General features: G+C 42.0%; 4 non-coding genes across 4 annotated transcripts; all 4 read left to right on the top strand.

Annotated features, from left to right (window-relative positions):
* Positions 1-73, top strand: TRNAD-GUC (transfer RNA aspartic acid (anticodon GUC)). The gene has a single exon. It is a non-coding gene; the product is annotated as a tRNA-Asp (tRNA).
* Positions 74-9858: 9785 nt separating this feature from the next.
* On the top strand, positions 9859-9931 carry TRNAD-GUC (transfer RNA aspartic acid (anticodon GUC)). Its single transcript has one exon. It is a non-coding gene; the product is annotated as a tRNA-Asp (tRNA).
* Positions 9932-13084: 3153 nt separating this feature from the next.
* TRNAD-GUC (transfer RNA aspartic acid (anticodon GUC)) lies at positions 13085-13157 on the top strand. Its single transcript has one exon. It is a non-coding gene; the product is annotated as a tRNA-Asp (tRNA).
* A 221-nt stretch (positions 13158-13378) lies between these two features.
* Positions 13379-13451, top strand: TRNAK-CUU (transfer RNA lysine (anticodon CUU)). Its single transcript has one exon. It is a non-coding gene; the product is annotated as a tRNA-Lys (tRNA).
* The last annotated feature ends 4146 nt before the right edge of the window (positions 13452-17597 follow it).

Here is a 17597-nt window from a genome sequence, read left to right on the forward strand (position 1 = left end):
GCTTCCGTGGCTCAATGGTTAGCGCGTTCGGCTGTCAATCGAAAGGTTGGTGGTTCGAGCCCATCCGGGAGCGGTGTTGTGAGGTCTCGGATGTGAAGTAAAAAGTCGAAGTTTTACCTCAATACCTGACGAAAATTTAATTTTTGGGCTTCAGTGGCGCAAAGGTCAGCGCGTTCAGCTGTTAACCGAAAGGTTGGTGGTTCGAGCCCTCCCGGGAGCGGTGTTGTGACGTCTCAGATGTAACGTAAAATGTCAGAGTTTTTCCACAATACCTGACGAGCATTTAATTTTTGGGCTTCCGTGGCGCAATGGTTAGCGCGTTCAGCTGTTAATCGAAAGGTTGCTGGTTCGAGCACACCCGGAAGAGGTGTTGTGAGGTCTCAGATGTAGCGTGAAAAGTCAAAATTTTTCCATAATACGTGATAACCATTTATTTTCTGATCTTTCGTGGCTCAATGGTTAGCGCGTTAGGCTGTTAACCAATAGCTTGGTGGTTCGAGCCCATCCGGGAGCGGTGTTTTTGGATCTCAAATGTAACGTAAATAGCCAAAGTTTTTCTACAATACCTGACGACCATTTAATTTTTGGGCTTCCGTGGCGCAATGGTTAGTGCGTTCAGCTGTTAACCGAAAGGTTGGTGGTTCGAGCCCAAACGAGAGAGGATTTGTGGGGTCTCAGATGTAGCGTGAAAAGTCGTAACTTTTCAACAATACCTGACAACCATTTAATTTTTGGGCGTCCGTGGCGCAATGGCTAGCGCGTTCGGCTGTTAACCGAAAGGTTGGTGGTTCGAGCCCATCCGGGAGCGGTGTTGTGACGTCTCAGATGTTACGTAAAATGTCAGAGTTTTTCCACAATACCTGACGAACATTTAATTTTTGGGCTTCCGTGGCGCAGTAATTAGCGCGTCCAGCTCTTAATCGAAAGGTTGGTGGTTCGAGCCCACCCGGAAGAGGTGTTGTGGGGTCTCAGATGTAGCGTTAAAAGTCAAAACTTTTCCACAATACGTGACAACCATTTAATTTTTGGGCTTCCTTGGCGCAATGGTTAGCGCGTTCGGCTGTTAACCGAAAGGATGGTGGTTCGAGCCCACCTGGGAGAGGTGTTGTAGGGTCTCAGATGTAACGTAAAAAGTCATAACTTATCCACAAAACCTAACAACCATTTTATTTCTGAGCTTCTGTGGCTCAATGGTTAGCGCGTTCGCCTGTTAACCAATTGGTTGGTGGTTCGAGCCTATCCAGGAGAAGTGTTGTGACGTCTCAGATGTAACGTAAAATGTCAGAGTTTTTCCACAATACCTGACGACCATTTAATTTTTGGGCGTCCGTGGCGAATGTTTAGCGCATTCGGCTGTTAACCGAAAGGTTGGTGGTTCGAGCCCATCCGGGAGCGGTGTTGTGAGGCCTAAGATGTGAAGTAAAAAGTCAAAGTTTTACCTCAATACCTGACGAAAATTTAATTTTTGGGCTTCAGTGGCGCAATGGTTAGCGCGTTCGGCTATTAACCAATAGGTTGGTGGTTCGAGCCCATCCGGGAGAAGTGTTGTGACGTCTCAGATGTAACGTAAAATGTCAGAGTTTTTCCACAATACCTGACGAACATTTAATTTTTGGGATTCAGTGGCGCAATGGTCAGCGCGTTCAGCTGTTAACCGAAAGTTTGGTGGTACGAGCCCAAACTAGAGATGTTTTGTGGGGTCTCAGATGTAGCGTGAAAATTCGTAACTTTTCAACAATACCTGACAACCATTTAATTTCTGAGATTCCGTGGCTCAATGGTTAGCGCGTTCGGCTGTTAACCTATAGGTTGGTGTTTCTAGCCCATCCGGGAGCGGTGTTGTGATGTCTCAGATGTAACGTAAAATGTCAGAGTTTTTCCACAATACCTGACGAACATTTAATTTTTGGGCTTCCGTGGCGCAATGGTTAGCGCGTTCAGCTGTTAATCGAAAGGTTGGTGGTTCGAGCCCACCCGGAAGAGGTGATGTAGGGTCTCAGATGTAGCGTAAAAAGTCAAAACTTTTCCACAATACGTGACAACCATTTAATTTCTGAGCTTCCGTGGCTCAATGGTTAGCGCGTTCGGCTGTTAATCGAAAGGTTGGTGGTTCGAGCCCATCCGGGAGCGGTGTTGTGAGGTCTCGGATGTGAAGTAAAAAGTCAAAGTTTTACCTCAATACCTGACGAGCATTTATTTTTTGGGCTTCCGTGGCGCAATGGTTAGCGCGTTCAGCTGTTAATCGAAAGGTTGGTGGTTCGAGCCCACCCGGGAGAGGTGTTGTGAGGTCTCAGATGTGACGTAAAAAGTCAAGGTTTTTACATAATACCTGACGAGCATTTAACTTTTGGGCTTCCGTGGCGCAATGGTTAGCGCGTTCGGCTGTTAACCAATAGGTTGGTGGTTCGAACCCATCCGGGAGCGGTGTTGTGAGGTCTCAGATGTGACGTAAAAAGTCAAGGTTTTCCACAATACCTGACAACCATTTAATTTCTGAGCTTCCGTGGCTCAATGGTTAGCGCGTTCGGCTGTTAACCAATAGGTTGGTGGTTCGACCCCATCCCGGAGCGGTGTTGTGAGGTCTCAGATGTGACGTAAAAAGTCAAGGTTATAAAGATGAAGGTTAATTTGTCTCACTTAATTTAAATTCGAATTTTTAACTAGCACTCTCGGCAACGGCCATATCTTAGGCCGAGTTACGTCGATTTTGAAAATGTTATTAAAAATCGAGGTACATTTTTATTTATTGTTCAATCAAGATGAAATCACTTTTAATGAGTGTTTTTTGGAATTGAGCTGAATTCGGTCAAAAATTTCTCCAGAAAAAAATGAATTCAAAAAAGTACCGAAAAAATCGCAGGTTTTTCTTCTTCAAGACACAAAATCCGTGAATACGATTTCTTATTGAAAATTGAATTTTAACAGTTTTTTGAATGAATATCGTTACATTGCTTGAATTAAAGCAAAAAGTATAAAAATAATGGATTCAGTGGTTATATTTGAAAATAGTGTAGAAATACTCAAAATATGCTTCTTTGGCCGTGAAACGTCGATTTTGAAAATGTTATTAAAAATCGAGGTACATTTTTATTTATTGTCCTGACGAACATTTAATTTTTGGGCTTCCGTGGCTCAATGTTAGCGCGTTCGGCTGTTAATCGAAAGGTTGGTGGTTCGAGCCCATCCGGGAGCGGTGTTTTGGGATCTCAAATGTAACGTAAATAGCCAAAGTTTTTCCACAATACCTGACGACCATTTAATTTTTGGGCGTCCGTGGCGCAATGGTTAGCGCGTTCGGCTGTTAACCGAAAGGTGGTGGTTCGAGCCCAGCCGGGAGCGGTGTTGTGAGGTCTCAGATGTGAAGTAAAAAGACAAAGTTTTATCTCAATACCTGACGACCATTTAATATTTGGGCTTCCGTTGCGAAATGGTTAGCGCGTTCGGCTGTTAACCGAAAGGTTGGTGGTTCGAGCCCACCCGGGAGCGGTGTTGTGGGATCTCTAATGTAACGTAAAAAGCCAAAGTTTTTCCACAATACCTGACGACCATTTTTTTTTTGGGCGTCCGTGGCGCAATGGTTAGCGCGTTCGGCTGTTAACCGAAAGGTTGGTGGTTCGAGCCCATCCGGGAGCGGTGTTGTGACGTCTCAGATGTTACGTAAAATGTCAGAGTTTTTCCACAATACCTGACGATTATATAATTTTTGGGCTTCCGTGGCGCAATAATTAGCGCGTCCAGCTGTTAATCGAAAGGTTGGTGGTTCGAGCCCACCCGGGAGCGGTGTTGTGGGATCTCAAATGTAACGTAGAAAGCCAAAGTTTTTCCACAATACCTGACTACCATTTAATTTTTGGGCTTCCATGGCGCAATGGTTAGCGCGTTCGGCTGTTAACCGAAAGGATGGTGGTTCGAGCCCACCTGGGAGAGGTGTTGTAGGGTCTCAGATGTAACGTAAAAAGTCATAACTTATTGTTGTGTGTTTGTACGACTACACAGGAGTTGATACTTTAAAACTATGGTTTTATTTACAATGATTTATACATGATCGAGGTCCGAGATAGACTGAATTTTTAACACAGAGAGGGGGCCTTTTTATACACGAGAGATTAGATAAATAATAGACATTAAGCTAATATGGGGCTGTTCATAAACTGGCCTACTAATAATACAAAGCATAATGTCACATCCCCTTTTTTTATACAAATAAGAATGCGTTTTATAAATTTAACTTAGTCGATGGCTTTGAGATTCTTCAGGATCGTGTTACTGTCCCTTTGTCGTCTTTTGGCAATTTGCTTCTTGTCTTTCTCTTATTCGTACTTTCCGGTGACATCGTGGTATTGGACTCAGGTGGATCAGCTCGCAAGTTCTCTCTGTCGGTATCTTGAATGTTTTCAGCATTGCATGGATGATTGTCGTGGGCTAGCTCAGAGACAGGTTCCTCTCGATCAATGATGTTTGGTGGATCTATGACGTCCTCTGGGCCAATACTTGATTCCGGAGTGAAAGACTTGATTCCGTGATTTTGATGACTGTCCGGTAGGGGAACTAGATGGAACCGGTTTCTTCGAATCCTTCCTTTAGACGGCTCGATTATATATGATCGGGGCTCCTCTGCTTTCTCGACAACGGTTCCTTCTTTGCGTAAATCGGTTATCCATACCCTTTTCCCAAGATCTAATTTGTGTAGCTCTCTGACTCTATGGCGTTGGTCGTAATTTCGTTTCTGAGTTTTTTTCTGCGTCAGTGATGTTTCTTTGATACGTTCTGCTGATAAGATCGTCGGGACAAGCATGTTTGACGGTAATGGGAGCGTTGTTCGGAGATGGCGACTCATAAGCATTTGTGCTGGACTGAAACCATTGGACGTCGGTGTAGATCGGTACGCCAAGAGTGCCAAAGGGATGTTGTCAGATTTCTTTAAAATGGATTTCGCTGTCTTTACTGCTGCTTCTGCGAACCCATTACTTTGAGGATATCTTGGGCTGCTCGTGATAGATCGAAATCCATATTTCTTGGAGAATGCGATGAATTCCAAGGTTCTTGTCGCTGATAAATTAGTGACATTATCGCTGCGGACCACCTCTGGAATTCCGTGTCGTGCAAATATATCTTCGATGATCTCGATGACAGTTTTTGTAGTTTGATCTTTCATTCGAGCCAATTCCAGATATTTTGAGTAGTAGTCCATCATGACCAGGTACCATTTTCCCCCATGATGTAGCATATCTATGGCAACTGCTTGCCATGGTCGTTCGGGTAAGCTTGTTGGCTTTAAGGGCTCATGAAAGTTGACTGATTCTTTGAGACATCGTTCGCATCTTTTCACCTTATCTTCGATTTCCCGTGAAATTCCAGGCCACCAGACGGATTGTTTGGCTCTTTCTCGACATTTGACGATTCCCATGTGACCTTGATGAATTCGATCCATTATTTCTGGACGCATGGAACTTGGAATGAGCAGTCTGTTGCCTTTCATGATGATTCCGTCTTGGATGGTGATTTCATGCCTGTAGCTGAAGTAGTCATTACAACTACTGTGTACGCGTTTTTTCTCCGGCCATCCATGTTCGAGGTAACGTTGTAATGTTCTGCATGTAGCATCTTCCTGTTGTTTATGAAGAATTTCCGCAAGCTTTGGATCTGTAGTGGGTAGGTTCATCATTACTAACTGTACGTGAGCAGAAATTTCTTGTTGTAGCTCGTTGTCGTCAACGTCTATCAACGGAGCTCTAGACAATGTATCAGCGGCAACTAAGGATTTTCCAGGCACGTAGGAGACCTTGTACGAGTATCGCATCATGCGTAGACGTAGCCTTTGCAGTCTCGGAGATAAATCGTCCAGTTGTTTCGAATGCAATATGGAAACAAGGGGCATATGATCAGTTTCTAGCTTTATTGTTATACCCGTTATGAAATCCTCAAATCGCTGGCATGCCCACGTTAATGCATACGCCTCCTTCTCGATCTGCGCATAGCGTTGTTCTGTCGAGGATAACGTCTTCGAGGCATAGGCAATGACTTTGTAAGTTCCATTGGCTTGTTCTTGTCGAAGTATTGCTCCAATCCCATAGCTTGACGCATCGGCGGATACTACTGTTGGCTTCCTCGGATCGAAGATACCCAAAACAGGCTTGCTTGTGAGCGTCGTCTTGAGGTATTTGAAGGCCATTTCTTGACTTGGGCCCCAAATCCAGCTGTTCTTGGTGCTCAATAGACTACTTAGTGGTTTAAGCTGCTCGGCCATTCGGGGAATGAACTTTCCAAGATAATTTACCATTCCTAATAGACGACGTAGCTCTGCGACATCAGATGGTGATTTCATCTCGACTATGGCTCGAACCTTCTCCTCGTCTGGACTGATCCCGGCACTGTCTATTACGTGCCCCAAAAACTTGATCCTTTTGACTCCAAAGAGGCATTTCCTTTCATTGAGCGTGACTCCTTGGTCTTTCAATCTTTCGAGAACTTCCTTTAGGTTTTCATCATGTTCGGCCATGTCCTTGCCCCATACTAGAATGTCGTCCTGATGACAAACTGTGTTCTTGACGCCTTCAATATACGAAGACATTTGGCTTTGGTAGTGCTCGGATGCAGATGTTAAACCAAAGGGCAGGCAATTGCAGCAATATTTTCCAAATGGCGTCATGAAAGTCGTTAGTAATATGGAGTCCGGATGTAGCGGTATCTGCCAATAACCGGAATTACAATCAAGTTTTGAGAAGATCTCGGCTCCAGCCAGTCGTCCAAGCGTATGGTCTACAGCCGGTATCTGGTACCGTTCACGTTGTACGTAGTTATTCAGTTGCGTATAATCCACGCATATCCTTAATTCGCCAGAATCCTTTCTCATGACCACCATGGGAGCGCACCAGTCTGTGGGGTCCTCGACTCTCCGGATTACTCCCAAGTCCACCATTCGTTTCAATTCAGCTTCGACTTGTGACATCAAAGGAATCGCAACTCGACGTGGAGTCGTCACTGCATACGGTACTGCGTTCGGTTTCAGCTTCAGTTTGTAGCTTCGTTTGACTCGTCCTAAGCCGGTAAATAGTTGAGGATAATGGTCCTTTGGTCTTATACTCGTCTCCGTGAGTTGCAGCTCATCGATTCTTTGAACTATTTTCAGGTCTTCACTTGCTCTGAGGCTTAGAAGTGGAACTTGCAATTGATCGATGACATAGACCTTGTCATGGATGGTGGTGTCTCTACTTGACAGGTAGGCTTCAATGAAACCTTTGCAGTTAATCAAGGTCTTCCCTGGTCCAAACAGACGTCGGTCAGATTTATTCAGTGCTAAGTCTTGAAATTTCGCCTTGTACAGCGAGTCTGGTAATACGCAAACGTCCGCGCCGGTATCTATCTTGAATTGAACTTGCTTTGCATTAATCCTAATGTTTACCATCCAACGATCTTGTATCTCGTCGCTGCTGACTTTTCCCAAGAACGTATCCATTGGCGTTGAGTCATCATCATCCACAGAGATCATTTGCGATGTGACCTCACGATTGTAGTTGGTGGTTGACCTTTGACACACACGCTCGTAGCGGCCAATCTTCTTACACTTCCTGCAAACTGCTCTATATGCTGGGCATCGCTCTCGATTGTGTTTCTCGAACATTCCGCATTTCTTGCAGGTATCTGAAGTAACATTTGATCGCGTTGAATTGGTCTTGAAGGATGAGTTGCTCTTGGTCGCCTGTTCTCCTTCGTCTGAGAGGTGTTTCGAGAGCCAAGCTTTTCGACAACAGCCGGAGTTCCGTTTTTATAACTTCCTGCGTTTAATTCTTGTTGTTGTCGGCGAACTTCTTCGGCATGGCGGGCGGTTGAGATCGCTTTCTCCAGTGTAAGGTTTCCGTCTAATTGCATTTTTTCCGACAGGGCTTTGTCTCGCACCCCGACTACTATTCGGTCTCTCAGCAATTCGTCTTGGAGAGTTCCGTAGGCAAATTTCTCAATCTGGGCTCGACACGCGGTGATAAACTCTTCTACCGGTTCGCCATCTTGCTGAACTCGTGAGTTGAAGGTTGCTCGCTCGTAGATAACGTTCCTCCGGAGAATGAAATGTCCTTCGAATTTATTCATAACGACATTGAAGTCAGACTTCTCTGCATCGGTGGCAAACGTAAATGACAAGAATACGTCATCAGCTTTGTCGCCCATCATGTATATTAACGCGTTGACTTGTTCCTCTCCTGTCTTGGAACTAAGACCGGACGCGGATCTGAATCTCTCGAACCTCCTCCTCCATCGACGCCACTCATTGGAATTCGAAAAGTTGAATTGGCAAGGCGGTTGCACTTGAAAGGCTGCGGCGTTCTGCATTTTCCGTGTCGAGGTAGACCGCAAATCTAGTCGATTACTGATTAACGAATTAAAGCTAACCGTGATATCGCGCGACTAAATACCACATTAACGAACTTCTGACACCATGTTGTGTGTTTGTACGACTACACAGGAGTTGATACTTTAAAACTATGGTTTTATTTACAATGATTTATACATGATCGAGGTCCGAGATAGACTGAATTTTTAACACAGAGAGGGGGCCTTTTTATACACGAGAGATTAGATAAATAATAGACATTAAGCTAATATGGGGCTGTTCATAAACTGGCCTACTAATAATACAAAGCATAATGTCACACTTATCCACAAAACCTAACAACCATTTAATTTCTGAGCTTCTGTGGCTCAATGGTTAGCGCGTTCGGCTGTTAACCAATTGGTTGGTGGTTCGAGCCTATCCGGGAGAAGTGTTGTGACGTCTCAGATGTAACGTAAAATGTCAGAGTTTTTCCACAATACCTGACGAACATTTAATTTTTGGGCTTGCGTGGCGCAATGGTTAGCGCGTTCAGCTGTTAATCGAAAGGTTGGTGGTTCGAGCCCACCCGGGAGAGGTGTTGTTGGGTCTCATATGTAGCGTAAAAAGTCAAAACTTTTCCACAATACGTGACAACCATTTATTTTCTGAGCTTTCGTGGCTCAATGGTTAGCGCGTTCGGCTGTTAACCAATAGGTTGGTGGTTCGAGCCCACCCGGGAGCGGTGTTTTTGGATCTCAAATGTAACGTAAATAGCCAAAGTTTTTCCACAATACCTGACGACCATTTAATTTTTGGGCGTCCGTGGCGAATGGTTAGCGCATTCGGCTGTTAACCGAAAGGTTGGTGGTTCGAGCCCATCCGGGAGCGGTGTTGTGAGGCCTCAGATGTGAAGTAAAAAGTCAAAGTTTTACCTCAATACCTGACGAAAATTTAATTTTTGGGCTTCAGTGGCGCAATGGTTAGCGCGTTCGGCTATTAACCAATAGGTTGGTGGTTCGAGCCCATCCGGGAGAAGTGTTGTGACGTCTCAGATGTAACGTAAAATGTCAGAGGTTTTCCACAATACCTGACGAACATTTAATTTTTGGGCTTCAGTGGCGCAATGGTCAGCGCGTTCAGCTGTTAACCGAAAGGTTGGTGGTTCGAGCCCAAACGAGAGAGGTTTTGTGGGGTCTCAGATGTAGCGTGAAAAGTCGTAACTTTTCAACAATACCTGACAACCATTTAATTTCTGAGCTTCCGTGGCTCAATGGTTAGCGCGTTCGGCTGTTAACCAATAGGTTGGTGGTTCTAGCCCATCCGGGAGCGGTGTTGTGATGTCTCAGATGTAACGTAAATAGCCAAAGTTTTTCCACAATACCTGACGAACATTTATTTTTTGGGCTTCCGTGGCGCAATGGTTAGCGCGTTCAGCTGTTAATCGAAGGGTTGGTGGTTCGAGCCCGCCCGGAAGAGGTGTTGTGGGGTCTCAGATGTAGCGTAAAAAGTCAAAACTTTTCCACAATACGTGACAACCATTTAATTTCTGAGCTTCCGTGGCTCAATGGTTAGCGCGTTCGGCTGTCAATCGAAAGGTTGGTGGTTCGAGCCCATCCGGGAGCGGTGTTGTGAGGTCTCGGATGTGAAGTAAAAAGTCAAAGTTTTACCTCAATACCTGACGAGCATTTATTTTTTGGGCTTCCGTGGCGCAATGGTTAGCGCGTTCAGCTGTTAATCGAAAGGTTGGTGGTTCGAGCCCACCCGGGATAGGTGTTGTGAGGTCTCAGATGTAGCGTGAAAAGTCAAACTTTTTCCATAATACGTGATAACCATTTATTTTCTGATCTTTCGTGGCTCAATGGTTAGCGCGTTCGGCTGTTAACCATTAGCTTGGAGGTTCGAGCCCACCCGGGAGCGGTGTTTTTGGATCTCAAATGTAACGTAAATAGCCAAAGTTTTTCCACAATACCTGACGACCATTTAATTTTTGGGCTTCCGTGGCGCAATGGTTAGCGCGTTCAGCTGTTAACCGAAAGGTTGGTGGTTCGAGCCCAAAAGAGAGGTTTTGTGGGGTCTCAGATGTAGCGTGAAAAGTCGTAACTTTTCAACAAAACCTGACAACCATTTAATTTTTGGGCGTCCGTGGCGCAATGGCTAGCGCGTTCGGCTGTTAACCGAAAGGTTGGTGGTTCGAGCCCATCCGGGAGCGGTGTTGTGACGTCTCAGATGTTACGTAAAATGTCAGAGTTTTTCCACAATACCTGACGAACATTTAATTTTTGGCCTTCCGTGGCGCAATAATTAGCGCGTCGAGCACTTAATCGAAAGGTTGGTGGTTCGAGCCCACCGGAAGAGGTGTTGTGGGGTCTCAGATGTAGCGTTAGAAGTCAAAACTTTTCCACAATACGTGACAACCATTTAATTTCTGATCTTCCGTGGCTCAATGGTTAGCGCGTTCGGCTGTTAACCAATAGGTTGGTGGTTCGAGCTCACCCGGGAGCGGTGTTTTTGGATCTCAAATGTAACGTAAATAGCCAAAGTTTTTCCACAATACCTGACGACCATTTAATTTTTGGGCGTCCGTGGCGAATGGTTAGCGCGTTCGGCTGTAAACCGAAAGGTTGGTGGTTCGAGCCCATCCGGGAGCGGTGTTGTGAGGTCTCAGATGTGAAGTAAAAAGACAAGGTTTTACCTCAATACCTGACGAAAATTTAATTTTTGGGCTTCAGTGGCGCAATGGTCAGCGCGTTCAGCTGTTAACCGAAAGGTTGGTGGTTCGAGCCCTCCCGGGAGCGGTGTTGTGACGTCTCAGATGTAACGTTAAATGTCAGAGTTTTTCCACAATACCTGACGAAAATTAAATTTTTGGGCTTCAGTGGCGCAATGGTCAGCGCGTTCAGCTGTTAACCGAAAGGTTGGTGGTTCGAGCCCAAACGAGAGAGGTTTTGTGGGGTCTCAGATGTAGCTTGAAAAGTCGTAACTTTTCAACAATACCTGACAACCATTTAATTTCTGAGCTTCCGTGGCTCAATGGTTAGTGCGTTCGGCTGTTAACCAATAGGTTGGAGGTTCTAGCCCATCCGGGAGCGGTGTTGTGATGTCTCAGATGTAACGTAAAATGTCAGAGTTTTTCCACAATACCTGACGAACATTTAATTTTTGGGCTTCCGTGGCGCAATGGTTAGCGCGTTCAGCTGTTAATCGAAAGGTTGGTGGTTCGAGCCCACCCGGAAGAGGTGTTGTGGGGTCTCAGATGTAGCGTAAAAAGTCAAAACTTTTCCACAATACGTGACAACCATTTAATTTCTGAGCTTCCGTGGCTCAATGGTTAGCGCGTTCGGCTGTTAACCAATAGGTTGGTGGTTCGAGCCCACCCGGGAGCGGTGTTTTTGGATCTCAAATGTAACGTAAATAGCCAAAGTTTTTCCACAATACCTGACGACCATTTAATTTTTGGGCTTCCGTGGCGCAATGGTTAGCGCGTTCAGCTGTTAACCGAAAGGTTGGTGGTTCGAGCCCAAAAGAGAGGTTTTGTGGGGTCTCAGATGTAGCGTGAAAAGTCGTAACTTTTCAACAAAACCTGACAACCATTTAATTTTTGGGCGTCCGTGGCGCAATGGCTAGCGCGTTCGGCTGTTAACCGAAAGGTTGGTGGTTCGAGCCCATCCGGGAGCGGTGTTGTGACGTCTCAGATGTTACGTAAAATGTCAGAGTTTTTCCACAATACCTGACGAACATTTAATTTTTGGCCTTCCGTGGCGCAATAATTAGCGCGTCGAGCACTTAATCGAAAGGTTGGTGGTTCGAGCCCACCGGAAGAGGTGTTGTGGGGTCTCAGATGTAGCGTTAAAAGTCAAAACTTTTCCACAATACGTGACAACCATTTAATTTCTGATCTTCCGTGGCTCAATGGTTAGCGCGTTCGGCTGTTAACCAATAGGTTGGTGGTTCGAGCTCACCCGGGAGCGGTGTTTTTGGATCTCAAATGTAACGTAAATAGCCAAAGTTTTTCCACAATACCTGACGACCATTTAATTTTTGGGCGTCCGTGGCGAATGGTTAGCGCGTTCGGCTGTAAACCGAAAGGTTGGTGGTTCGAGCCCATCCGGGAGCGGTGTTGTGAGGTCTCAGATGTGAAGTAAAAAGACAAGGTTTTACCTCAATACCTGACGAAAATTTAATTTTTGGGCTTCAGTGGCGCAATGGTCAGCGCGTTCAGCTGTTAACCGAAAGGTTGGTGGTTCGAGCCCTCCCGGGAGCGGTGTTGTGACGTCTCAGATGTAACGTTAAATGTCAGAGTTTTTCCACAATACCTGACGAAAATTAAATTTTTGGGCTTCAGTGGCGCAATGGTCAGCGCGTTCAGCTGTTAACCGAAAGGTTGGTGGTTCGAGCCCAAACGAGAGAGGTTTTGTGGGGTCTCAGATGTAGCTTGAAAAGTCGTAACTTTTCAACAATACCTGACAACCATTTAATTTCTGAGCTTCCGTGGCTCAATGGTTAGCGCGTTCGGCTGTTAACCAATAGGTTGGAGGTTCTAGCCCATCCGGGAGCGGTGTTGTGATGTCTCAGATGTAACGTAAAATGTCAGAGTTTTTCCACAATACCTGACGAACATTTAATTTTTGGGCTTCCGTGGCGCAATGGTTAGCGCGTTCAGCTGTTAATCGAAAGGTTGGTGGTTCGAGCCCACGCGGAAGAGGTGTTGTGGGGTCTCAGATGTAGCGTAAAAAGTCAAAACTTTTCCACAATACGTGACAACCATTTAATTTCTGAGCTTCCGTGGCTCAATGGTTAGCGCGTTCGGCTGTCAATCGAAAGGTTGGTGGTTGGAGCCCATCCGGGAGCGGTGTTGTGAGGTCTAGGATGTGAAGTAAAAAGTCAAAGTTTTACCTCAATACCTGACGAAAATTTAATTTTTGGGCTTCAGCGGCGCAATGGTCAGCGCGTTCAGCTGTTAACCGAAACGTTGGTGGTTCGAGCCCTCCCGGGAGCGGTGTTGTGACGTCTCAGATGTAACGTAAAATGTCAGAGTTTTTCCACAATACCTGACGAGCATTTAATTTTTGGGCTTCCGTGGCGCAATGGTTAGCGCGTTCAGCTCTTAATCGAAAGGTTGGTGGTTTGAGCCCACCCGGAAGAGGTGTTGTGGGGTCTCAGATGTAGCGTTAAAAGTCAAAACTTTTCCACAATACGTGACAACCATTTAATTTCTGATCTTCCGTGGCTCAATGGTTAGCGCGTTCGGCTGTTAACCAATAGGTTGGTGGTTCGAGCCCACCCGGGAGCGGTGTTTTTGGATCTCAAATGTAACGTAAATAGCCAAAGTTTTTCCACAATTCCAGACGACCATTTAATTTTTGGGCGTCCGTGGCGAATGGTTAGCGCGTTCGGCTGTTAACCGAAAGGTTGGTGGTTCGAGCCCATCCGGGAGCGGTGTTGTGAGGTCTCAGATGAGAAGTAAAAAGTCAAGGTTTTACCTCAATACCTGACGAAAATTTAATTTTTGGGCTTCAGTGGCGCAATGGTCAGCGCGTTCAGCTGTTAACCGAAAAGTTGGTGGTTCGAGCCCTCCCGGGAGCGGTGTTGTGACGTCTCAGATGTAACGTAAAATGTCAGAGTTTTTCCACAACACCAGACGAACATTTAACTTTTGGGCTTCCGTGGCGCAATGGTTAGCGCGTTCGGCTGTTAACCAATAGGTTGGTGGTTCGAGCCCATCCGGGAGCGGTGTTGTGAGGTCTCAGATGTGACGTAAAAAGTCAAGGTTTTTACACAATCACTTTTATTGAGTGTTTTATAGGGAATTAAACTGAATTCGGTCAAAAATTTCTCCAGAAAAAAATGCATTCAAAAAAGTATCGAAAAAATCGCATGTTTTTCTTCTTCAAGATACAAAATCCGTGACAACGATTTCTTATTGAAAAATTTAATTTTAACAGTTTTTTGATTGAATATCGTTACATTTGCTTGAATTAAAGCAAAAAGTATAAAAATAATGGTTTCAGTGAACATATTTGAAAATAGTGAAGAAATACTCAAAGTATGCTTCTTTGGCCGTGAAACGTCGATTTTGACAATGTTATTAAAAATCGAGGTAAATTTTTAATTATTGTTAAATCGAGATGAAATCACTTTCAATGAGTGTTTTATAGGGAATTAAGCTGAATTCGGTCAAAAATTTCTCCAAAAAAAATGCATTTAAAAGTGTACCGAAAAAATCGCATGTTTTTTTTTCAAGATACAAAATCCGTGACAACGATTTCTTATTTAAAATTGAATTTTAACAGTTTGTTGAATGAATATCGTTATATTTTCTTGAATTAACGCAAAAATTACAAAAATAATGGTTTCAGTGGTTATATTTGAAAATAGTGAACAAATACTCAAAATGTTTTTCTTAGGCCGAGTTACGTCGATTTTGAAAATGTTATTAAAAATCGAGGTACATTTTTATATATTGTTCAATCGAGATGAAATCTCTTTTAATGAGTGTTTTATAGAGAATTAAGCTGAATGCGGTCAAAAATTTCTCCAGAAAAAAATGCATTCAAAAGTGTACCGAAAAAATCGCATGTTTTTTTTTCTTCAAGATACAAAATCCGTGACGATTTCTTATTTAAAATTGAATTTTAACAGTTTGTTGAATGAATATCGTTACATTTGCTTGAATTAAAGCAAAAAGTATAAAAATAATGGTTTCAGTGGTTATTTTTGAAAATAGTGAAGAAATACTCAAAATATGCTTCTTTGGCCGTGAAACGTCGATTTTGAAAATGTTATTAAAAATCGAGGTAAATTTTTAATTATTGTTCAATCAAGATGAAATCACTTTCAAAGAGTGTTTTATAGGGAATTAAGCTGAATTCGGTCAAACATTTCTCCAAAAACAAATGCATTCAAAAGTGTACCGAAAAAATCGCATGTTTTTCTTCTTCAAGACACAAAATCCGTGAATACGATTTCTTACTGAAAATTGAATTTTAACAGTTTTTTGAATGAATATCGTTACATTGCTTGAATTAAAGCAAAAAGTATAAAAATAATGGTTTCCATGAACATATTTGAAAATAGTGAAGAAATACTCAAAGTATGCTTCTTTGGCCGTGAAACGTCGATTTTGAAAATGTTATTAAAATTCGAGGTAAATTTTTAATTATTGTTAAATCAAGATGAAATCACTTTCAAAGAGTGTTTTATAGGGAATTAAGCTGAATTCGGTCAAACATTTCTCCAAAAAAAATGCATTCAAAAGTGTACCGAAAAAATCGCATGTTTTTTTTCTTCAAGATACAATATCCGTGACAACGATTTCTTATTGAAAATTGAATTTTAACTGTTTTTTGAATGAATATCGTTACATTGCTTGAATTAAAGCAAAAAGTATAAAAATAATGGTTTCAGTGGTTATATTTGAAAATAGTGAAGAAATACTCAAAATATGCTTCTTTGGCCGTGAAACGTCGATTTTGAAAATGTTATTAAAAATCGAGGTACATTTTTATTTATTGTTCAATCGAGATGAAATCGCTTTTAATGAGTGTTTTATAGGGAATTAAGCTGAATTCGGTCAAAAATTTCTCCTGAAAAAAATGCATTCAAAAAAGTACCGAAAAAATCGCATGTTTTTCTTCTTCAAGATACAAAATCCGTGACAACGATTTCTTATTGAAAAATTTAATTTTAACAGTTTTTTGATTGAATATCGTTACATTTGCTTGAATTAAAGCAAAAAGTATAAAAATAATGGTTTCAGTGAACATATTTGAAAATAGTGAAGAAATACTCAAAGTAAGCTTCTTTGGCCGTGAAACGTCGATTTTGAAAATGTTATTAAAAATCGAGGTAAATTTTTAATTATTGTTCAATCGAGATGAAATCACTTTCAATGAGTGTTTTATAGGGAATTAAGCTGAATTCGGTCAAACTATTCTCCAGAAAAAAATGCATTCAAAAGTGTACCGAAAAAATCGCATGTTTTTTTTCTTCAAGATACAAAATCCGTGACAACGATTTCTTATTTAAAATTGAATTTTAACAGTTTGTTGAATGAATATCGTTACATTTGCTTGAATTAACGCAAAAATTACAAAAATAATGGTTTCAGTGGTTATATTTGAAAACAGTGAACAAATACTCAAAATGTTTTTCTTACTCCGAGTTACGTCGATTTTGAAAATGTTATTAAAAATCGAGGTACATTTTTATTTATTGTTCAATCGAGATGAAATCACTTTTATTGAGTGTTTTATAGGGAATTAAGCTGAATTCGGTCAAAAATTTCTCCAGAAAAAAATGCATTCAAAAAAGTACCGAAAAAATCGCATGTTTTTCTTTTTCAAGATACAAAATCCGTGACAACGATTTCTTATTGAAAAATTTAATTTTAACAGTTTTTTGATTGAATATCGTTACATTTGCTTGAATTAAAGCACAAAGTATAAAAATAATGGTTTCAGTGAACATATTTGAAAATAGTGAAGAAATACTCAAAGTATGCTTCTTTGGCCGTGAAACGTCGATTTTGAAAATGTTATTAAAAATCGAGGTAAATTTTTAATTATTGTTCAATCGAGATGAAATCACTTTCAATGAGTGTTTTATAGGGAATTAAGCTGAATTCTGTCAAAAATTTCTCCAGAAAAAAATTCATTCAAAAAAGTACCGAAAAAATCGCATGTTTTTTTTCTTCAAGATACAAAATCCGTGACAACGATTTCTTATTTAAAATTGAATTTTAACAGTTTGTTGAATGAAAATCGTTTTATTTGCTTGAATTAACGCAAAAATTACAAAAATAATGGTTTCAGTGGTTATATTTGAAAACAGTGAACAAATACTCAAAATGTTTTTCTTAGGCCGAGTTACGTCGATTTTGAAAATGTTATTAAAAATCGAGGTACATTTTTATTTATTGTTCAATCGAGACGAAATCACTTTCAATGAGTGTTTTATAGGGAATTAAGCTGAATTCGGTCAAAAATTTCTCCAGAAAAAAATGCATTCAAAAAAGTACCGAAAAAATCGCATGTTTTTCTTCTTCAAGATACAAAATCCGTGACAACGATTTCTTATTGAAAAATTGAATTTTAACAGTTTTTTGAATGAATATCGTTACATTTGCTTGAATTAAAGCAAAAAGTATAAAAACAATGGTTTCAGTGGTTATTTTTGAAAATAGTGAAGAAATACTCAAAATATGCTTCTTTGGCCGTGAAACGTCGATTTTGAAAATGTTATTAAAAATCGAGGTACATTTTTATTTATTGTTCAATCGAGATGAAATCAC

This window comes from Phalangium opilio, unplaced genomic scaffold (assembly GCF_054372755.1).
Source record: "Phalangium opilio isolate 3A_F unplaced genomic scaffold, DU_Popi_V2 ptg000087l_1, whole genome shotgun sequence".
NCBI lineage: Eukaryota > Metazoa > Arthropoda > Arachnida > Opiliones > Phalangiidae > Phalangium > Phalangium opilio.